The 20737-nt window shown below is 41.0% G+C and overlaps 2 long non-coding RNA genes across 3 annotated transcripts in view; one reads left to right on the forward strand and one right to left on the reverse strand.

Annotated features, from left to right (window-relative positions):
• Positions 1-20737, forward strand: part of LOC109675454 (uncharacterized) — a 62968-nt gene that overhangs the window by 15519 nt on the left and 26712 nt on the right. Inside the window, exons 3-5 of one of the 2 annotated variants that reach the window (XR_002211435.2) lie at positions 4282-4419; positions 15578-15729; positions 19041-19164. This is a non-coding gene — a long non-coding RNA (uncharacterized lncRNA). The remainder of the gene's footprint in view (positions 1-4281; positions 4420-15577; positions 15730-19040; positions 19165-20737) is intronic. The other variant, XR_012444623.1, reaches the window with a different exon arrangement.
• Positions 1-20737, reverse strand: part of LOC141419894 (uncharacterized) — an 89792-nt gene that overhangs the window by 15492 nt on the left and 53563 nt on the right. Inside the window, exon 2 of the long non-coding RNA XR_012444624.1 lies at positions 1797-1860. This is a non-coding gene — a long non-coding RNA (uncharacterized lncRNA). The remainder of the gene's footprint in view (positions 1-1796; positions 1861-20737) is intronic.

The raw sequence follows: 20737 nt of genomic DNA on the forward strand, positions 1-20737 counted from the left end.
ATGAAATATTCAACTATTTTCTAAGACTTTATGATGTGTGTGTGCTTATGCATTCACGTGTGTGTGTTATAGCTCCTACATACAAAGCTTAGTATATTCTCTCATGTATGTTCAATACATTAAAGATGGATGCTTCCTAAGGACTCAGAAAATAACCATGTGCTGATCACAAATGAAAGCACTACCAAAAAGTCCTTTCAAAGCAACTGACAGCCTTTTTGATTCCTTCCATGAATGTCTGTCAATGTATACATATCTTGTTCTAGATTTAGTCTCATACTAGGAAAAAATCTGTATGAAAATTGGCTGAATGTGTACTCATAGTTTGGATTAGAGCAGGTTTGATTTTAAAAGCTTGTAAGGGTTGGGTGTCTGGTGGCTCATGGCTGGACTCCTACCTACTTGTGAGGCATAGATCAGGAGGATCACAGTTCTAAGTAAGTCGGCCTAGGTAAAAACAGTTCGAGAGACCCTATCTCAAAAAAACCCAACACAAAAAAGAGCTGGCACAGTGGCTCCAGTTGATAGAGTGCCTTGCCTAGCAAGCATGAGGTCCTGAGTTCAAACCTCAGTACCACCCCCAAAAAAGTTTTGATGAACCTGAATTTACATGAATATCACCAATAGTAAGCCTTATTTGCTAGTAAGTTGAGGCTATAGTGTAAATAAAGGTAAAACTGGAAAATATATTCTCAAAAATTTGCTTGGGAAAAGTAGACAATTCTTTTGATTGAATTTTTAGAAATACATCTTGGTATGGTTTGATTGTGTGTGCCCCACAATTTCTGTGTTGGAAATTTAATCTCCATTTATATGTTAATGGTATTTGGAGAAGAGGCCTTCGGGAAGTAATTAGATTATGAGAACTTGGCCTTCCTGAGATTAATGTACTCATGGGTAAATAGTGTTTAGGCCATAGTGACTTTGTTTAAAAAAAAAAAAAAAAAGTTGTACTAACCAACAAAACAGCATTTGGGTTGTGAATTGTTTTGCTGGAGAAGGTGTCTTCTACAGTTCTGTCACATGTAGGACACAGTTCTATGCCATGGCAAACCACTGGACAAGGAACACAGAGTGAAGGAAATCACATTTAAGTGTACAAGAGTACTGATGGAGAAAGGTGGATTCAGGCCTCAGTTTGAGTTTCAGATTCAAAACTAGGAAAAGATGAAGCAGTGTGAGCCTTTTCTACCAAATTGGGCCAAAACGCAGGGCTAACACATTTCCTGGTATGGTTATCGCCATGTGGCGGTTTTTTTTAGACAGAAAGGGCGGGAGAAGAGCACTCAAGATGGCTCTTGTGGACGTTATCTGGAACTTTACTGCCATCGTGTGGAAATCGTTTCAGTATACAGTGCGCCATTGCAGTTTTCTTCCCATGAGCGCCAGCGGTTCAGGGTAGGTCTGGTTTGTAGGGAGTTAAGAGAGGCTTGGGCTCCAAGCTAGGCATCCTTGCTTTCTCCTAAAGCCCTCGGAGTGACTTGGACACTGGAGCTATCTTGATGTGATCCTGAAGAGTGAAGGGCCTAGAGTGGACCAGCAGCTGCCCGGAGACATGGACACAGGAAGTCATGGGACCATGCGGTGTGTGCCTTGCTTACTCTAACTTGTGGGCAAGACCAGAGGAACCAAAGAAAATCTCTTGGGGGCATCTGTTGCCTGTTACTGTCCATTTGAGCAAGAGTTAGAGGAAGTGATATTTTAGAAAATGTTACTGTACTATGACTATGGCCCATGGATCCCTCATTATTAGCAGTGGGAGGACTGCAAGGACAGACCAGTTCCAGGAGACTTACAGAAGAATCAAGTGTGTGTTGTAAAGTTCTCAGGTGCACCCAATCATCTGGAGGCTTGTAGGGCCTGAAAAGAAGGGCAACAAGGAGTTATGTCTTCTTTTATTGGAGCAGATGTGCATAAAGAGACAAAGTCCAAAAACCCTGCAAGCTCCCAAGTAGCTAGGATTACAGGCATGAGCCAAAACAGCCAAAACAATCTGAAATAACAAAACCAAGGTGGAGGTCTCTCACTTCCAGGTTTCAAAACTTACTACCAGCGTTATGGCAACTGAAGCAGTGTGCTACTCATAGAGGAAAAGACACAGAAGTCATTAGAATGGATTGACATCCAGACATAAATACGCCACGGTCAAGTGATTTTCAACAACATGATCATGGTCGTTCGATGGAGGAATCAATAGTCTCTTCAACAAAGTTTTTTTTTTTTTTTTTTTGCATCAGAGGCAGCCAGAAGAATGGGAGAAAATATTTGTAAATCAATAACCCAGAATACTAAAGAACTCTTATTACTCAATAGAAAACAAAACAAAAAACCCCCACAACCACAACTTATAAAAACAGCAAGCCTGAATAGATGTCTTCCCAAGAAGTTATACAAATAGCCAATAAGTACATGAAAATATGGTTGTTAGTCTGCATAAAAATATAAATCAAACCTATGATATCACTTCACACACAACAGATTTTTTTTTTTTTAAATACTGTACGTGGGTATTCAGGGCTCTTGCTAGGAAACCTCTCTCAAACCCTTTTGGCTTGGCTTATTTATTATTTTGGTGGGACTGGGGTTTGAACTCAGGGCTTCATACCTGCAAAGCAAGCACTCTACTATGTGAGCCACATCTCCAGTCCATTTTACTCTGTTTTTTTGGAGATGAGGGGGATCTCACAAACTATTTGTCTGGGCTGGCCTCAGACCTTGATCCTCCTAATTTCACCATCCCATGTGTCTAGGATTACAGGTGTGAGCCAACAGTGCCTGGCTGCTTTAATTATTTTTCAGATAGGATCTCACTTTATTTTTGCCCAGGGTGACCTCAGACTTGGACTCACTTACCTGTGCCTCTCACTGGACTGGGAATACAGATGGGAATCACAACACTCAGCTTGTTTGTTGAATGAGGTGTTGGCCAGGTTGGCCTTGAACTGCCAACCTCTACTTCCTGAGTAGCACTCCTATTTGCACCCCCACTCTCTTTTAATGAAGGAAGTACAAGTACTGGACTGGGGTCATTGATAAGTGGTAGAGTACTTGTTTAGTAAGCACAAGGCGCTGAGTTCAAATCCCACCACTACCAACCAAAACAGAGAGGGAGGAAGAGAGAGAGAAAGGGAGGAAGGAAGGAAGGATGGACAGTACTGGAAAGGATATGAAGAAAATGAAACCCTCCTACAGTGCTAGTGGGGATGCAAAATTGGGCAGATGCTAAGGAAAGCAGTATGTTAGTGTTTTAAAAATGTAAACATACAGCCGAGTGCTGGTGGCTCAAGCCTGTAATCCTAGCTACTTGGGAGGATGAGATCAGGAAGATCGCAGTTTGAGGCCAGCCTGAGCAAACAGTTTGTGAGACCCCCATCTCCAGCTAGAGGAAAATGGACTAGAGGCATGGATCAAGCAGTAGAGTGCTTGCTTTGTTTTGAGTTCAAACCCCAGTCTCACCAAAAAAAAAAAAAAAGTTAAATGAGAACTTACTATTTTTTCATGAATAAGCCAATCAAGAACATCTTTGCAAATGTGTTATTTTCCAAAATCCAGGTCTTGCAGTTTTTTATGGCAGTGCCAAAACTTCCCAGGAATCATAAGTGAAAATATCTGTTCTAAGATGCAATGTGTAACTGTATTCAATTTAAATGCAAATTTATCCTAGTGTTTCGCTGTCTGCACAGAACTCTGTGTCTATGCATTGAAGGAACTGGAGTAAATAAGTCAAAAGTTTTCGTGTTTAATACAAAACTTCATGACACACTGCTTGAATTAGTCACCAATAAGAAAATATGATGGATTCCTAGGTGAAAAATAGTAATACACATGGACAGTAAAACCATTGTAAATAGTCACAGGCCATTTAATGATTGTGGACAACGCTTGTGCTCCAACATTAAATGAACCATGAGACAAAATACTGTGACTTATCACAATGAATGTTTACTGTCCTTCCAATGTATGTCTCTCCAAGTAGGGCGGTTTTTTTTTGGTGGTACTAGGATTTGAACTCAGTGTCTCACCCTTGCTAGACAGGTGGTCTACCACTCGAGCCACTCACTAGCCCTAGCATTCAGTCTTGAGAGCTATCTGGACCCTGCTTTTAGGGCACCACTAAAGCCTGCCTCCCACTGGACATACAAGGCCTAGTGTCAAGGTCAGGGTATGGAGTAGGATGCTCAGGGAACTTGCTAAGTGACCCAGGATGAGAACCAAGTGTCCTGGTGCCTAGCTTGGCTCTGCTCCAAGCCCTAGGTGTACACATTTTCTTTTCCTTTCTAGACATGACCCTCAAGACCACAGGCTGATTGGACATCTTCAGGAAATACTGCAGACAGAGGCTGTGTGAGGAAGAGCAGAAATGAGAAGACTGGGTCACGTGGAGTTTGAGTTCTTGAAGAGAGAGGATCCCTGATGAGGGTGGGTTACTTAGATCTCCTTTTATATTTTTTTCGACCGTGAGATTTCACTTTGATATCAAATGGAAACCCAAAGCAAAATTCTCAGAGAGAAGCAAAAAAGGGCAAGGTAGGCAAATTTTCTAGTCTGTTTGTCTCATCCAGCGTTTTTTTTTTTCAAACAGGACTGGCAGAAGGAAAGCCCTTGAGGGCAAAGTTCCCTGACTCTTCTGGGCCAACACTGCCATCATGCGGGAATAGTTTCAGAAATGTCAAAGCCATGAGCGGTTCCCTCCATGCAAACTCTAGCAGCTGAGGAAGATAGGGCCTGTGGAATGTCAAATGGGCCCAGAACCAAGCTTGGCCTTCCATGTCCTCTGCAGTCAGGCAGTAGCAACGCGCCAATGCAGAATCTTGGTGTAGAGCATGGAGAACTAGGGATCCAGAATGAGTGCAGCGGCTTTGAGGCCTTAGGTAAGGGAAGTGGAGGGGCGGAGCTTTAGCACAGCCCTGGGTGGAGTCTTGAGTGCTTGCAAGCATCTGGGTAAAGGAAAAGGAGCTCAAGTCTTAGTTGAAGGCAGGGACACATTGGCAGCATGTTAGCTGCCAATGGCAGTTTGGTGTTGTGGTCGAAGGCTACCCAAACTCTTGGAGCCCAGTTCTCCTATGACTAGCTGGAGAGAATCCCACGTCTAAATGGGGGTACCTAAGGTAGAAGGTGCTCAGAAGAATCCCATGAGTCCAGAAGGCAGCAACACTGGAGTTGTAAGCTGATTTTTTCAGTCCTAGAAAAATGGTCCTGTTTACTTGTTTTCTTGATTGGTTGGAGTTTTGTTTTTTTTCTGGATGGGCATCAATGCAGGGCCTCCCCCATGCCAGCCAAAGACACTAACAATGATTATTAAACCCTCAGCCCTACAGAAAAGGCTGATGGAGTTTTAATTAATTCTGACAAGAGAACAGGCCTATGAGGCACCATTATCACCAACCAGCTATGAAACAGGTAGATAAGAACACGGATTAGTGTAATGTGATTTGTGGTCCCAGGTACTTAATGGAGAATTCCAGGGCATCCTGAACTACATAGCAAGACCCTGTCTCAAAAAAAAAAAACAAAAAACACAGAAGGAAATTTGAGATATAAAAATTAAAAGTAAATACACAAATTTAAAAAATTTCCTATGGAAAGTTTTGACGAAGAATTTCATATCCTCCCCTTTTGTGAATTCATCTGAGATGATAAACCTTTTAGCAAATTTTGTTTCACCTGAGAGTAGTCAAAAGTATACAAAGGCTGCAAAGCTTCCTTTGGAATAGGCCTAATATACTCTGACAGAGCTATGGAGCACCCACGCGCCCAAGCTCCATAGCACACCTGCGAACTCCTCTTACTGACAAGAACAGGACACAACTCTTCCAGAGTCTGCATTCGCCTTTGAGTGTGTTCCTCTGGCCTGTCCACACCGGAACTAACCCAGCCCAGCCCAATGACTTCCTGTGTCAGAGTCTCCTGACAGCAGCTTGTCCACTCTAGGCTCCTCACCTTCTCATCCTACACCGAGATAGCTCCACTGTCCAGGTCTTGCTTAGAGCCTTAGGAAAAGTCAAAGAGGACGAACTTGAAGCCCAAGTTCATCTAAGTCCTCTCAAACCAGACCTTTCTTCAACTGCAATGCTTCATGGGAAGGAAACTGTAATGGCGCACTCTGTATTAAAACTATTTCCGCATGATGGCAGCATTGCTGCAGATAGACATATTAGCGCCATCCTTCAGTGCTCTTCTCCCGCCCTTCCTGTGTGAAAAAAATGCCACCCAGGGACAAATGCACCAGGAATGATGGCTGCATTTCCTTTTGGCCAGTTGAGTCAAATAGGCTCAGACTGCTGTATTTTTTGCTCTTTTCCCATCTGAAACCAAACAGGCCTAAATCCACCCTCCTCCATCAGAACTATTGTCCTTTCAGGAAGTACGTTTCTGCTGGACTCTGACAGTTCAGGTTTCATATATTTCACTCAGTGTTGCTTTTTCAGTAGTTTGCCATGGGCATTAAGTGTAATAAATGTGGTGGATGAAGGCAAAGATAGGAGAACCTTGCTTCATACTTGGAGGACTTCTTGTCTAGAAAAAAATTCACAAATTCAAGTCTTTATTTTTAAATTTTATTTTATGGTTTTTACACTTACTTACATGTGTATACATTGTTGGGCTTTCTTCTCCCCGCACCCCCTTTCCAGGCAGAACCTGTTCTGCCCTCTTGTTCTCCAATTTTGTTGAAGAGAAGACAGAAGAGATAATAAGAAAGGCATAGCCTTTTTGCTAGTTTGAGATGAAGCTAGCTATACAGAGAGATCCTAGTATTGTTACTATCCATAAGTGTATAGCAACCCACATTGGTTCATCTCTACTAGCGCTCTTCACTATTTCCTAGTCCCCTTCCCATAGTGACCTCTGCCAGTTTAAGATTACCTTATTTGCTCCTCTACAGTGAGCACATCAACCACATTCAAGTTTTAGGTTTCCTTCCCTTTCCCTATTCCTCCCATGCACGGTCTCCCCATAGTGTGTGATCCATGTCCAGTAATATTTCTGCATTTTTTTAGGTCTATAATCCACATATGAGGGAGAACATGCAATTTTTTGCCTTTTGAGCCTGACTAACTTCGCTTAAGATGATGTTCTCCAGTTCCATCCATTTACTTGTGAATGACAAAATTTCATTCCTCTTTGTGGCTGAGTAAAATTCCATTGTGTATAAATACCACATTTTCTTAATCCATTCGTCAGTAGGGCGGCAGCTTGGCTGTTTCCATAACTTGGCTATTGTGAATAGTGCTGCAATAAACATGGGTGTGCAGGTGCCTCTGGAGTAACCTGAGTCAAATTCCTTTGGGTATATCCCCAAGAGTGGGATTGCTGGATCATATGGCAGATCTATGTTTAGTTTTTTAAGAAGCCTCCATATTGTTTTCCAGAGTGGTTGCACTAGCTTACATTGCCATCAGCAGTGTATGAGGGTTCCTTTTTCCCTGAATCCTTGCCAACATTTGTTGTGGTTAGGTAGAATCTTAGTGTGGTTTCGATTTGCATTTCCTTTATGGCCAGGGATGGTGAGCATTTTTTCATGTGTTTTTTGGCCATTTGGATTTCTTCCTTTGAAAAAGTTCTGTTTAATTCAGTTGCCCACATCTTTATTGGTTCATTGATTCTGGGAGAGTTTAGTTTTTTGAGCTCCCTGTATATTCTGGTTATCAGTCCTTTGTCTGATGTATAGCTACCAAAGATTTTCTCCCACTCCGTGGGTGGTCTGGTCAATTTAGAAACCATTTCTTTTGTTGTGCAGAAGCTTTTTAATTTCATGTAGTCCCATTTGTCAATCCTTTCTCTTAGTTGCTGGGCTGCTGGAGTTGAACTGAAGAAGTTCTTGCCTATAGCTATTGCTTCCAGTGTATTCCCTGCTCTTTCCTGCTGTAGTAACTGCAAGATTTTGGATCTCATATTAAGGTCCTCAATCCACCTTGAGTTGATACTACTACAGAGTGATAGGCATGGATCTGGTTTCAGTCTTCTGTAGGCAGATAACCACTTTTCCCAGCAATATTTGTTAAAGATGCTGTCTATTCTCCAGTGTATGTCTTTGGTGCCTTTGTCAATAATTAGGTGAGTGTAGCTGCATGGATTCATATCTGGGTCCTCTATTCTGTTTCACTGGTCTTCATATCTGTTTTTGTGCCAGTACCATGCTGTTTTTATTGCTATGGCTCCGTAGCATAGTTTGAAGTTGGGTATTGTGATAGCTTCAGCATTGCTTTTTTTGCTCAGTATTGCCTTGGTTATTTGTGGTTTTTTGTGTTTTCAAATGAACTTTAGGGTAGATTTTTCAATCTCTGTGATGAATGTCATTGGGATTTTGATGGAAATTGCATTGAACATGTATATAGCTTTTGGTAGTATAGCCATTTTTATTATGTTGATTCTGCTAGTCTATGAGCATGGGAGATCTTTCCATCTTCTGTAGTCTTCTTTGATCTCTTTGTTCAGTGATTTGTAGTTCTCCTTGTACAGGTCATTTACATCCTTTGTTAAGTTTATTCCTAGGTATTTGATTTTTTTTGAGACTATTGTAAATGGAATTGTTTTCCTATATTCTTTCTCAATCTGTTCATTGTTCATATACAGAAAGGATACTGATTTTTGTAAGTTGATTTTGTATTCTGCTACTTTGCTGAAGCTGTTTATAGTGTCTAGTTTTTTGGTGGAGTTTTTAGGGTCTTTAAAGGTATAAGATCATGTCATCTGCAAATAGGGATAATTTGACTACTTCTTTTTTTTGTGGTACTGCAACTTCAATTCTGGGCCTTTACCTTGAGACATTCCACCAGCCCAATTTGTTGTGATAGGGTCTTTTGAGATAGGGTCTCACGAACTGTTTGCCCAGGCTGGCTTTGAACTGTGATCCTCCTGATCTCTGCCTCCTGAATAGCTAGGATTATAGGAGTGAGCTACTGGCACCCAGCCTGACTACTTCTTTACCTATTTGTATACCTTTTATTTCTTCTTCTTGTCTAATTGCTCTGGCCAGAAATTCCAGTGCTACGTTGAATAGGAGTGGGGATAGTGGGCACCCTTGTCTCGTTCCTGATTTTAGGGGAAATGGTTTCAGTTTTTCACCGTTAAGTATGATGTTGGCTGTAGGTTTGTCATATATAGCCCTTACAATGTTGAGGTACATTCCTTCTATTCCTAGTTTTCTTAGAGCTTTTATCATGAAATGGTGTTGGATCTTATCAAAGGCTTTTTCTGCATCTATTGAGATGATCAAGTGGTTTTTATCTTTGCTTCTATTAATGTTCTGTATTACATTTATAGATTTGCATATGTTGAACCACCCCTGCATCCCTGGGATGAAGCTGACTTGGTCGTGGTGAATGATCTTTCTGATATGTTGTTGAATTCGATTTGCCATTATCTTATTGAGTATTTTTGCATCAGTGTTCATTAAGGAGATTGGTGTGTAGTTCTCATTTTTGGTGTGTCCTTGTCCAGTTTATTTTTGAGACAGGGACTTGCTACGTGCCCAGGCTGGTTTAGAAATGGAGATTTTTATAATTATTATTATATTTTTTTCAGAGGTCTGGGATTTGAACTCAGGGCTTCATGCTTGCTAGGCAGGTGCTCTACCACTTGAATCACTCAGCCAGCCCCATTTCTGTGTTGGGTATTTTCAAGATATGGTCTCTCGAACTATTTGCCCCAGTTGTCTTGGAACCATGATTCTCCTGATCTTTGCCTCCCAAGTAGCTGGGATTATAGGCGTGAGCCACTTGTGCCTGGCAGAAACAGAGAGATCTTTCTGCATAGTTTGCATAGTGCTAGAATTAGGGGGTCTCTCAACACCCTTTTTTTAAAATATAATTTTTATTTATCCATTTTTGTTTATGTACTAACATTTTTAATTTTTTTGGTACTGCAAATTGAACCCATGGCATGAAGCAAGTGAAGCAAGTACTCTACCACTGAGCTCTACACCCAGCCCTTCTTCTTCTATGTTTGGAGATAGGACCCCAGTTGTCCAGGCTGGCTAGAACTGCTAATTCCCCTGCCTAAGCCTCAAGAGTAGTTTGGGTTATAAGCCACCAAGTCTGCCTTTTGTATGCATTTCTGTTCTTGTCTTTTGTTTTTTGAGACTGGGTCTCACTTTGTTGCTTGTTATTGGTCTTCAACTCCAGACTATTCAGCATCCTTTCACCTCAGCCTCTCAAGTGCTGGGATTACAGGCTGGTACCACCATGCGAAGCCAAAGGGGATTTTTAACTAGCTACATTCCAAGACAAGCAAGGAGTCCTCCACTTGGTTAGCCTTGTGTTGAATTCTCTGGAACAGTTTGGCATGAACCATTAGAGGAGAAACAATATATCTGTCGTTATTATATGTCATCCATGCTCCATTTCTATCAGTAATTACTCTGACTTTTGTCTCATTTTCTGATCATTTAACATGAGAACACAGCATTTTTTTCTATGCCAAAAAGTATTCTTCAGCTACTTCCCGTAACTTCATGGTATGTATGTGTGTATTATATTTCTGATGTATAAGTCTTACTATATTCTATCATTAGTAAAGATTGATGTTGCCAAGGACTCAGAAAATAGCCATGTGCTGATCACAAATGAAAGCACTACCAAAAACCCTTTCAAAGCAACTGATAACCTTTTGGATTACTTCCATGAATGTCTGTCAATATACATACCTTCTTCTAGATTTAGTCTCACACTAGAAATAAATCTATATGAAAATTGGATGTATACATTGTGGTTTGGATTAGACTGTATTTGTATCTGAAAAGCTTTGAGGAACGTGAATTTACATAAACATCATCATCCATACTAAGCCTTGTTTGTCAACATTTTCAGCCTACAAAGTTAAAATTGAAAATATGCTCAAAAATATTATTTTAGAAAAGTAGGCCTTGGGCTGGGGGTGTGTTTCAAGTGGTAGAGCACCTGCCTAGTAAGCACCAAGCCCTGAGTTCTAAACCTAAGTACTGCCAAAAAGAAAAGAAAAGGTTTTGTTTGAATTTTTAGAGACATATCATGTTACGATTTGATTGTGTGTCCCCAGAATTACAGTTTTCCCAACTTAATCTGCAAAATTACATGTTAATGGTATTTGAAGAACTGACCTTTAGGAGGTAATTAGATCATGAAGACTCTGCCTTCATGAATGGATTAATCCACATAAGGGATTAATCCACATAAGGGTTAATCGGTTTTGACAGGAGGGGCTTTGTAGAAAAATTGTATTAGATAACACCACCAACAAAAAACAGCAATTGGGATTTGTGAATTTTTTGCTAGAGAAGATGTCCTTTAGGCTTGAACCACTTTCCTAGTTTTCCAGCCTCATCCACCAAATTTATCCTAAGAAGAACAAAATTTGATGCCATGATAAACTACTGGACAAGGAACACATGAGTGAAGTAAATCACACTTGAATGGACAGATCTACTGGAAATTTACTTCCTGAAAGGACAGAGCCTTGATGGAGGAGGGTGAATTTTTTTGGAGGGTAGTACTGGGGTTTGAACTCAGGTCCTCACGCTTGCTAGACAGGCGCTGAGCCACATGAGCCAGTCCGACAACCCTTTTCTGTGTTGGGTATTTTTGAGATAGAGTCTCAGGAACTATTTGTCTGGGCTAGCTTCAAGTCTTCCTGATCTCTGCCTCCTGAATAGCTAGGATTAGAGGCTTAAGCCACCAGTGCCCAGCGCTTACCAGATTCAGATGGAAAAGGAGCAAAAATACAGTAGTGTGAGCCTTTTCCACCCAAGCTGAGTAAGATGCAAGGCAGCCATTTTCACTGGTATCTTTTTCTCTTGGTAGAGTTTTTTTTCAGACAGGAAGGGCGGGAGAAGAGTAATCAATATGGCGCTTATGGTGCTTCCTGGAGTACTACTGCCATCATGCGGAAATCTTTTCAACGCACACCACCATTACATTTTCTTTCCCCTAAGGCCTAGCAATTGGGAAGATCTGGCCTATAGTCATTTACAAGTATCTTGGTCTCCAAGCAGGGCCAACTTGTTTTCTCCACAAGACTTAAGAGAGACCTGAACACTTTAGCTATCTTGGTGTAGAACATGAAAAGTGAGGGTCCAGGAATGGACCAGCAGCTGGCAAGAGGTACTGCCACAGAAAGTCATCTACCAGGGCTGTACTTACTCCTAATTCAGAGATAAACGCTAGCTCTTAATTGGCACTGGTTTCCTGTTCTTGCTGCTTGAAGCAGAGTTATCAGGCTTTTAAACAATGTCATTCTGCTATAGCACAAGAATCCCTCACTTCAACAGTGTGAGAACCACAGGACAGGCCAATTCCAGGTGGCATATAGAAAGAACATGTGTGTTTGGTGAAGGTGCTTCCTATTTTCTGGAGGTTTAGAGATCCTGGAGAGAAAGACAAAGATGGCCTATGTCTTCTCTTGGAAGAGAATTGCATAAAAAGAAGAGGACCAAAGCACCTGGTGTGGTGGCCCAAGTCTGTAACCCCAGCAATGGGGATTTTGAGGCAGGATGACTGGGAGTTTGTGTGCAGACTGGGATTTATAGCAAGATTCTATCTAAAAGAGAGAGAGAGAGAGAGAGAGAGAGAGAGAGAGAGAGAGAGAGAGAGAGAGAGAGAGAGAGGAAGGAAGGAAGGAAGGAAATGAGTTCCATTTACCACAGTATCAAAATGAATAATATACATAGGACAATATCCACCTAAAGAGCTAAAAGACTGGAATAGTGAAAGTTCCAAAATGCTCCTGAATGAATTAAAGATGATCTAAATAAATGAAAACACTATGTTTATCGTTTGGAAGGTGAAATATGGTCAAGTTGGCAACATAAACCTAAGAGATCTAAAGACTCAGTGCAAATCCTGTCATCCCAATGATGATTTTTGCAGCAATGGAGTACCACATGCTAAAATTCATATAGAATTACAAAATACCTAAGTAGCCTAAACAATGTTAAATAAGAAACAGAAGGTGGAGAATTCACACTTCCAGATTTCAACTTACTATCAAAGCTACAGTAATCAAAGCACCGATACTCACACAAGAATAGACATGGAGATCAATGAAATATACTGACAGTTTAGAAATAAACCCATTCACTACATTCAAGTAATTTTCAACAAGGTTATCAAGGTCATTCCATGGAAGGAATAAACAGTCTCTTTAAAAATGATGTTGGCACAACTGCTTATCCCCATACCAAAAAATTCATTTAGACCCTTGTCTCACACCATATGGAAAAAAAAGTCAAAATGTATCACAGTTTTCATTGTAAAAGTGAAAACTGTAAAATTTTAGAGGAAAACACAGGGGTAAGTCTTCATATTCTTGGGTTTTGCAGTGGATTCTGGGTAAACTGGCAAAAGCACAAACAACAGCATAAAAAATAGATTGGACTACACCAGAATTTTAAAGTTTTTTTTTTTTTTTTGAATTCTCAATCCTTCTGTCTTGGCCTCCTAAGTACTGAGATATAGGGGTGCCCTACAATGCCCACTTAAATCTGGCAATATTTTTAAACATGGCAGTATTTCCAGAAAGTGTTAATTGTATTTGAAAGGCATTTAAGTTGTAAGTGAAGAAAATTTGCTTTAACACTTACATACCAGACAATTTGAGCATTAATTTATAAACTGCATATTATATAAGAGTAAGGAAGCCTGGGTACTGATGGCTCATGCATATAAATCCTAGCCCCTTGGGAGGCCGAGATCAGGAGAATTGTGGTTTGAGGCCCATGCAGGCAAATAGTTTGAAAGACCTTATCTCCAAAATAACCAGAGCAAAAAAGGACTGGAGGTGTGGCTCAACTGGTAGAGTACCTGTTTTGCAAGTGTGAAGCCCTGAGTTCAAACCCCACTACCACCAAATAAAAAAAGGAAAAGATGATAATGCATGGTATAAATATTTGAAAAGTGGTTATTTCTTATCACAAAAAAATGGCCTGGTACATACTTTCTATTTTGCAATTTGTTTAAAGTCCCCTAGAGTAAAATATAAAATTTTCACCCTCAGAGTTTCAACCTCAGAGTATATGCATTGATATGTATATACGCCAATGGTATAAGATGATGCTGAAGACTTTGTATAAGGTGAAAAATGTATACAATTTTATGTCAGGAGAAATTCGTGAGGGATGTTAGAGATACGTCAATTCGTATACATATACAAATATTTAAAGGCTGTATATTTGTGATTGTGGCCAGTTTTTGAGTGAGTATGTGTTTGAATGTGCCATTTCCAGGCCAACTATTTATATCTTTATTTTTATTAATATTTAAATGTAGATGTTAATGAAAAATCATAGGCATGTGTAATTGCCCTGGACACATCCATCTTAAAGGTTTCTCAGGGCATATAGGGAGATGACTGAAAATCACCTCCCTATTGAGAGATGTGAGTTTTAACCATCTTTTGTTGAATTTTGCTTTCCTATGTTGTTTAAAGGTAATATTTTCTTCTTCTTCTCCTCTTCCTCCTCCCCTACCCCTCCTCCTCCTCCTCCTCCTTTTTTTTAAAGGAAGAACCTCCTGATGTAGCCTAAACTGGCCTGGATCTCAGGATCTTCCTGCCTCAGTTACCCAAGTGCTGGGATAACATGCATGTGCCATGAGGCTGGCTCTGAAGATGTGTTTTCAGTTAAGAATTTAGAATAAAAGCATTTGCTGGACAACTGTGAGGTCCTGAGTTCAATCCCCAGTACCAAAAGAAAATTAGGACAAAACTTTAAGCAAAATATAAAACTTCTGATTTTTTTCATGTTAAATGTTCATTACATACATATATGGAATATATGCTATATAGTACATATCAAGTACATATGAAATGTATTTATATAAGTACCTCTACCTAGAAATAGATTTTTATGGAAAACTAAATACTTTCTCATGAAGATCTTTGCGAATGTTTTATTTTCTAAAACGCAGGTTTTGCAAATTTTTTATGACTACATGCAAAACTGCCCAGGACTCAGAAGTAAAAATATCTGTTCTAAAATACAATATGTAAGTACATCCAATTTAAATGCAAATTTTGCGTGATGTTTCACTGTCCTAATAGAACTTTGTGTCTATGCATTGATGGAATTGCAGTAAACAAGCAAAGGTTATTTATGTTTAATGCACAGCTTCATGACAGTCAAGCTTTTCTCTTGATCAGCACATGAATAGTTTCTGAATTCCTGGCAGCTGCATGATTTAGTTACTAATGAGAAAATATAAGGCTGATCCCTAGGTGAAAAACTGTATTATCCATCCACAGTAAAGATACGGGAACAGTCACAGGCCACTTAATGATATGGGAAAACGCTTGTGCTCCAACATTGAATGATGAAACCATGAAACAAAATCGTGTGGTCTATCTCATTGGAATGCATAGTCCTTCCAATATATGTGTTTTTCTAAGTAGGGCAATGTATATAGCATTCAGTCTTGAGAGTTATCTAGACCCTGCTCTAAGGACACCACTGAATCCTGTCTCCCACTGGATACACAAGGCCTATTGCCAAGGTCAGAATATGGAGTAGGATTCTTAAGAAGTGAACTTGGATGAGAACCAAGTGTCCTGGGCCCAACTATGCTCTTCTGCAATCCCTGAGGTGTAAACATTTTCTTTTCCTCTCTAGACATGGATCCCTGAGGTTTGTCCCCCAAGACCACAGGACAATTAGGTATCATGAGGAAACACTGCAGACAGAATGCTGTGTGAAAAAGAACAGAAATGGGAACACTTGATCATGTGGAAATTGAGTTCTTGAAAAGAAATGCCTCAACAAAGGTGGGTTACTTTGACCTCATTCTATTATTTATTTACTTATTTTGGTGGTACGTAGGAGGGTCACAGGGTCTTGTGCACTAGCACAAAAAACCCCAGCAAGATAGCTAAATTATCTGTCCTGTTTTTTCAAACAGGAAGGGTGGAAGCAAAGCTGAGGCGGGTAAGGCTCCTTGACTATTCTGGGGCAACACTGCCACCGTGCGGAAGTAGTTTCAGAAAGCCTTAAGTCGTGAGCTTGTACTCCATGAAAACCTTAGATTCTGAGGTAGCACGGTGTATGGGAGGTCAAATTGGCCCATACCTGTGCTTGACCTTCCAACCAGTTTTCCTGCAGTCAGGCAGAAGCAGCACATGCTGAGTCTTGGCGGAGAACCTGGAGACTGGGGGACCCGGATTAAGTGTACAGAGGCCTAGAAGTGCAAGTACAGGAAGTGGAGGGGCGGGGCTTCAGCAAATTTTTTGGTTTTTTGGCAGTATTGGGGTTTGAACTCAGGGCTTCATGCTTGCTTGGGAGGCGCTCTACCACCTGAGCAACTCTACCTGCCCCAGTAGGGAGTCTCTACTAGCAAGTATCCCTGGAAAGGAGGGGTTGGGACTAAGTCTTTAGCCAATTGTAGGGGAACTTTTTGGGCGAATCTGGTTTAGTTGTTATGGTCAAAGGCTACCCAAATTCAGGAGCGAAGTCCTCCTTTGGCTATGTGAAAAGATTCACACCCATAATGGGGATACCAAAAGTAGGTGATCAGAAGAATTCCACTGGTCTTAGAAGTAGCAACAATATTTTTGTAGCTATTTTTTAGATTTAGGTATTTTGGGGGGCGGGGAAGGTGTGTTTTTTTCCTTTCTGGAAATCAAATTCATGGCCTCTTACCTGCTAGGCAAAAGTGCTACTGGAGCCCTAGAGAAAAGATTTGATGGAGCTGTGTTCCTAAGTATGACAAGAGACAGGCCTATGGTCATCTTTATTACCTGCTAGCCATGGACAAAGTAGAGAAGGACACGGATTAGTGTCCTTTGACTTGTGGTGTGAGGCCTGAAGCTGAGCACAGTGGGGCACAGCTGCAATCTCAGCCTAAGAAGGCTGAAACAGGATCAGGAATTCCAGTCCACCCTTGGATATATTGAGAATTACAGTCTCAAAAAGCCATAAATAAATACGCACAATAAATAAGAATTATAAACAACCCTCCTATTAAATTGAGACAAAGCATTGTCTGCCTTCCCCTCATGATAGATCTTGGCTCTTAGCAAATTTTATTTGATCTGAGAGTCATTCCAGTCTGTCTAAATCAGGTAACTCCTTTGGAATAAGCCTGTCTGTTATACTCTGACAGAAGGCACGAAGGACTGAAACTACTCCAAGGGCCCAGAACAGGACAGAAGAATCTCCAAGAACCTGCAGTTTTCTTTGAGTTCCTCTAGCATTCCCCACATTGGGAGGAAGCCAGGCCTCCCGATTTCTGTGTCAGTGTCTCCTGCAAACTGCTGGTACACTCCAGTGCTCCCATTCAAGGGGCTCTAGAGCAAACTGCCTGCAGTGGTCCAGTATCACTTAGAGTCATAAGAACAGGCAGGGAGGCCCAGCTTGGAGCTCAAGCCTCTTCAGGGTAACTGCTAGGCCTCATGGGAAGAAAACTAATGGCGCATCAGATGCTGAAACGACTTCCTCACGATGGCAGTAGTGCTTCATGTATGCCCATAGGCGCCATCTTTGAGAGCGCTTCTCCCGCCCTTTCTGTCTGAAAAAAACTGTTATCAACAGACAAAAAGGCGCCAAGAAAGATGGCTGCTATGCCTTTTGTCCAGCTTGATGGACCGTACTCATACTACTGAGTTTTTTTCCTAGTTTTTCCTGTGAAACTAAACTAAGGCCTATTTGCACCGTGATACGCCAGTCTTGATTTTGACATTAGTGTCCACTCTTCCTCGCCTGTGCTGCTTTTTGTTTCTTTTTAAATGTAGGGAGTTCAGGTAGGTCTATTTTACTCAGATTTGCCCCTCTGCATCCAAGTTTTCTTTTTCAAGGTTTAAATTAGGCATCCAAACTTAGAGAGGAAGACTGTGCTGGTAATGCACTTCTGAGTCCATGGAAAGATTTTTCTGTATTCTGTCTTACAATTGAATTTGTGAGCTGCATCCCTTTTCTAACCTCAGCAGTCCTTAGGCCCTCTCCCTGCATGTCATACAATACCTTACACAGAATATGCAAATTTCTATGCTGTCTTTCTACTCAATGTACATTTTCTTTTTTTGGTGGTACTAGGGTTTGAATTCATGCTTCAAGCTTGCTAGGCAGGCGCTGTTATTGCTTGAGCCACTGCCAGCCCTCGATAGACATTTTCATGTTGTGTGTGTTTTCATGGGTTTCAAAATCATGTGTTTTCTACTCCTTCCCTAAGTTTTTTTCCTTTCACTATTTATTAAACTGTCACTAATTTTTCAGTAGAAAACACCTTATTTATAAATGCATTTAAAAAACTGGGAAATACATGCTAAAAAGAATAGCACTGGTAAATTGATTTTAGCAAAATAGTGTTGGAGGTGAGGTTCAAGTGGTAGAAGCCCTGAGTTCCAACCACAGAGCAGAAAAAAAAATAAAAAGAGAGAGAGAGAGAGAGAGAGAGAGATCACTAATTAAAACTCAGGCATCTACTGATTATTTTGCTGTACTCACATGCTGGTTTTTAGGTTCTAACACGTGACATAGAGTGTTGAATTACTTTAACAATATACATAATTTCCTCATTAGATATAACATCTAAGCCAAGATATCTTCAGTGCCCATTGTCCAGGGCCTTAGGAACAGATAAGGATGGCCAGCTTGGAACCCAAATCTCTTTCAACAGTTACAGGCTGGGTCTTTCTCAATTGCTAAGGCCTCCAGGAAAGGAAGCTGTGGTGGCATTGGGTGTTGAAACTACTTCCTCGCGATGGCAGTAGTGCTCCAGATATGTCTACATGTGCCATCTTTGAGTTAGCTTCTCCCGCCCTTGCTGTCTGAAAAAAACACAATTCTGAGACATGGACACTGGAAAACATGGCTGCCTTGAATTTTGCCCAGCTTGATGGAAAAAACTTACAATGCAGCTGTTTTATTTCTAATTTAAAGCCAAACTGAGGGCTACAACCACCACTTTTCATAAAGTTTCTTCTGATTCCTTTCAAGATAGCTGAATATTTGTGACATTTTAGTATAGAACTAGGAGAGTAAAATGCAAGTACTGAACCAGCAGCTACCAATAGATAGGAAATGCATGTTTTTGTAGGCATTTATCTCTTTCTGTTTTTGGTTTTTTGTTTTTTTTTTCCAGTTGGAACAAGAATTACCAGAACTCCAGTTGATTGTCAGTGCGGCGTGGGGGCACATGTCCCTTGTCAAGGCATTGTCAAAACACAAAGAACAAGTAAGTGCCCGGTGGCACACTGCAGGAACAGGTGTGTTTGCTGAAGGCCTCAGGTACACTCTAATATCTGGTTATGATTGATTTCAGGGATGGCTTATTTATTCAAAGTGACCCAGGATGAGAACCAAGTGTCCTGGTGCCTAGCTTTGATCTTTTCCAAGACCTTAGTTGTAAACATTTTCTTGTCCTTTCTAGACATGGATCCCTGAGGGTTGACCCACCCCCCCCAAAAAAAAAACCCAAAAGACAACTGGATATCATGAGGAAACACTGGTGACAGAAAGCTGCCTGAAGGAGAGTAGGAATGGAAAGACTTAGTCATGTGGAGTTTAAGTTCTTGAAAAGACAAGATGCCTCATGAGGATGGGTCACATCCACCTAACTTTATATATATATTTACTCTTGGGGGGAAGGGGTGCTTGAGATGATCCCAGGGTCTTGTACAGTAGACCTCACTGACAAATGAAATGGAAAGCCAAACCAAAATTCCTCCAAGAGTGCAGCATTTTCTTCAAATTGAGCAAACAAAAAACCCAATGTACCCAAAATTTTTGGTCTGTCTCTTCTGCATTTTTTTCAAACACGAAGGGTGGAAGCAGAGCACCTGCAGCAAGGTTTCTTGACCCTTTTGATACAACACTGCCATCGTGCGGAAACAGTTACAGAAACCTCCAGCACTTGAGGAAATTAGGGCCTATGGGAGGTCAAGTGAGCCCAGACCCAAGTTTGGCCTCTCAACCATTTTCTCTCCAGTCAGGTAGATATAATGCACAAATGCACTGGTGTAGGATCAGGTGTAAGTGTGCAGAGGGCTGAAAGTCCAGGTACAGGAAGTGGAGGAGGGGAGGTACAGCACTGCCCAGGGTGAAATCCTAGTCTACTAGCAAGTACTCAGGAGGGGAAGTATTGGTACTATGCATTCAAGTCTTAGTCAATTGCAGGGGAAATTCGGCAGCATCTGGTTTGGATGTTGTGGGCCAAAGGCTACCCAAATTTCTGGAGCCATTTTCACCATTGGCTGAAGAGATTCATGCATCTAAATTGGGATACAAAAGGGAGCAGGTGCTCAGAAGGAATCCTACAGGTTCTCAGGGGAAAAAGAGTGGAGTTATAGATGCTTTCTTAGTATACTACAACACCTGTGGGATTGTTTGTAAGCTGGGAATTAAATTTAGGGCTTATAGCATGATGGTGAAAGGCACTGCCATTGACCTTGTAACACACCCAGTCCTATAGAAAAGGTTTGGTGAGAATTTTGATCTTATCTTAACTCTCATAAGAGAACAGACCTATGAAACATCTTTATTACCAACCACTGTTTAGTGTAGTAAGATTTGTGGTCCCAGCTGGGTGTGGTGGCATGGATCTGCAATCGCAGTCTTCAGGAGGCTGAGGCAAAAGGATGATAAGAGTTTAAAGGCTAGCCTTGGTTACATGAGAATTCCTGGGCAACCTGGGCCTCATAGACCCCCTGCCCCCCCAAAACAAAAAGAATATATAAATAAGATGAATGATAAATAAAAATTAAAACCTATTCCTCTGAATAATTTGAAAACAAGTGTTCCCTCCCTTCCTCTTCTTAATTCATTTGCGATAGATCTTGC

This window comes from Castor canadensis, chromosome X, assembly GCF_047511655.1.
Source record: "Castor canadensis chromosome X, mCasCan1.hap1v2, whole genome shotgun sequence".
NCBI lineage: Eukaryota > Metazoa > Chordata > Mammalia > Rodentia > Castoridae > Castor > Castor canadensis.